At 41.2% G+C, this 2,345-nt stretch overlaps 1 protein-coding gene across 1 annotated transcript in view; it reads left to right on the forward strand.

Annotated features, from left to right (window-relative positions):
- Nucleotides 1–2,345, forward strand: part of TMPRSS7 (transmembrane protease, serine 7) — a 43,807-nt gene that overhangs the window by 24,244 nt on the left and 17,218 nt on the right. The gene's annotated exons all lie outside the window — the stretch shown is intronic.

Below are 2,345 nucleotides of genomic sequence, written 5' to 3' on the forward strand. Positions count from 1 at the left end.
GTTGACATGAGAGTGGAACATTGATCGGCTGCCTCCTGCACACCCCCTACTCAGGACCAAGCTAGCAAAGCAGGCATGTGCCCTGACCAGGAATTGAACCAGAAATCGTTTGGTATATGGGAAGACATCCAACCAATGAGCCACAACAACCAGGGCAAAACCTTTCCTTTCATAAGGATTTTCCTGAACAACCACTTTTACTTTCTTGAGATTTCAAGAAATCTTTTAGATTTCTTGCTAAATAGTCATTCGTCCTGTCATCATTGGAACAGATTCTACCTGATTTAAAGCATTCTTGGCTCCATTATTAAGATGTGCTTTGTACTCCTTTGGGAGTGTCTTTGAATTGAGGGTCTATTATAGCACAAGCAGAAGACCTGGGTTCAAATCCCAGCCCTGTCTTTTAGTAGCTTGATTAACTAGGACACGTTTTTTAACCTTTTTGACCTTCAGTTTATAAAATGAGATAATAATTCCTAGTTAATAGGGTGTTTTGGGGGGGGGTGGTGTAAAAATTCAATGAAATAATGCATATTACACACCAAAAAAATTAGCTATTTTTATGATTCATAAGATTGTGTTTGAAATGACATTGAATGGACAAATACTATAGAATGTGTCCCAAGGCTTTAAGGATACTGCATTTTAGTATTCTAATTGAAGTCTATAAAACAAATCCTTAGATATCTCTTATAAAGTTGTATGCCTAAAATAGAGCTGTTTTGAAACTGAGATATGCCCCCCCCCCAATCCTGTAGCAATTCCTACCACCCCAATTTCCATATGTGTGGAATCCAATGGAAGGCCTTACCCAGAGGAAAGGTTGGCCTAACCCCAATATGTTGCTGTTAAAGTATGAGGGGAGACTCCTTCCAAACATTACTAGGAAAGCCTTCTGGCCTAAGTACTTTCCCTGAAGGGCCAGCTCTTCACTTTGTCCTGTGGGCTGGCTAAGATCCTATCACATTATCTTGATGCAGCTGAACCCTGGGATTCAAAATGCCAGCTCTTCCCATTATCAGTCCTTTTCATCTCCAAAGGAAAGGCTCTAATTAAACTAATTTCTGACGGCTTGCTGAGGGTAGCCTAGGGGTGTTGGATTTGTCATGGGAAGGAGGAAAAGGTAATTTTGACACCAGAAAGCCTACAGATCTTGAGTTGAGAGAGCATGGGAATGGGTGTGTATGCTCAGGGCAGCTTGAATGCAGTAGATGAACCCTGAGAAAATGGAAGGCCTTCCTACAAAAAGCAGAGTTCCTAAGGGGAAGGCTGTTGCTGTGCTGAAAGTGCCAGGGTTTAATATGAGGCAGAGTTGTGTCTAAATCAGGGATGGGCAAACTTTTTGAGTAGAGGGCCACAATGGGTTCTTAAACTGGACCAGAGGGCCGGAACAAAAGCATGGATGGAGTGTTTGTGTGAACTAATATAAATTCAAAGTAAACATCATTACATAAAAGGATACGGTCTTTTTTTTCAATAGTTTTATTCATTTCAAACAGGCCGGATCCGGCCCATGGGCCATAGTTTGCCCAGGGATGACCTCCACCCAGCTCTTTGTCTGTCATTTCTCCATCCTTTCTCCACCCTCACTCAGACTTTTGAACCCTTGGCTCAGCTGGCTCGGCCCATGTGGTGCCCGATGCGGGGCCTGAGTTCGGGGGAACTACAGTTGTCAGGTGAAAAGATGCTCCAGTGAAGCACGTGCAGAAAACAAGAAGGAAGGTAAGGAGCGAAGTTCAGTGACATAACTAGGTGTAAAATATGGGAAATTCAGGATTGTGGGAAAAGAATTTATATATAGACAATGCTTAATGTTATGCTCTAAGCACGGGGCTGTTCTGTGAGGTATCAACAGCTCATAGATTTGTTGGATTTTGTAAGTAAAACCTGCCCGTGATTTCCTGAGGAAGGAAAGGTAAATGTAGAGACGTGGGAGAAGGTAGGAAAACAACTAACATTCAATATTATGCTGTATTAGTTTCAGGTGTACACCATAGTGGTTAGACAATCATATATTTTACCAAGTGTTCCCCCCTGATATTTCAAGTACCCACCTGGCAGCACACATGGTTATTACAGTATTATTGACTGTATTCCCTATGCTGTACTTTCCATCCTTTTGATTATTTTATAACTATCAATTTGTACTTCTTAATCCCTTCACCTTTTTCACCTAGTCTCCCAACCCCCACCCTTTCTCTCTGATAACCATTAATCTATTGTCTGTATCTATGGATCTATTTCTATTTTGTTTGTTCATTTATTTTGTTCTTTAGATTCCATGTATAAGTTTGTATTCTAATCCCAAGATGATCAATTAGAATAGTCTCTGGCCTCACCAGCAT

The sequence above is a fragment of the Myotis davidii genome, unplaced genomic scaffold (genome assembly GCF_000327345.1).
Source record: "Myotis davidii unplaced genomic scaffold, ASM32734v1 scaffold379, whole genome shotgun sequence".
Classification (NCBI taxonomy): Eukaryota; Metazoa; Chordata; class Mammalia; order Chiroptera; family Vespertilionidae; genus Myotis; species Myotis davidii.